Source organism: Camelina sativa, unplaced genomic scaffold (genome assembly GCF_000633955.1).
Source record: "Camelina sativa cultivar DH55 unplaced genomic scaffold, Cs unpScaffold19975, whole genome shotgun sequence".
Taxonomy (NCBI): domain Eukaryota; kingdom Viridiplantae; phylum Streptophyta; class Magnoliopsida; order Brassicales; family Brassicaceae; genus Camelina; species Camelina sativa.
The window spans coordinates 1-281 of NW_010940976.1; the positions used below are offsets into that span (position 1 = coordinate 1).

General features: G+C 41.6%; 1 long non-coding RNA gene across 1 annotated transcript; it reads right to left on the minus strand.

Annotated features, from left to right (window-relative positions):
* Positions 1-35: 35 nt before the first annotated feature.
* On the minus strand, positions 36-281 carry LOC104775583. The gene is made up of 2 exons (XR_766003.1): positions 248-281; positions 36-147 (listed from the first exon to the last, which is right to left on the minus strand). It is a non-coding gene; the product is annotated as an uncharacterized LOC104775583 (long non-coding RNA).

Below are 281 nucleotides of genomic sequence, written 5' to 3' on the forward strand. Positions count from 1 at the left end.
TACCTACACCACGACCTTCCCTGATTTCCATAGTCATGGATCTGGAGACAACATCTCTTGATGCAAGATCCTTGGCTGTAGGAGCATATCGTTCCATAAAACGTTCACCTTCACTGTTTCTCAGGATACCACCTTCACCTCGAGATCCTGCAATCGTATATAGTGCAAGCACCAAAGATGTAATTGTTAAAAACATTAAATCTTATGTTTGCAGACAAATTCGAGTATGTGAAGAAGAGATACTAACCTTCAGTGATGAGACATCCGGCCCCATATATACC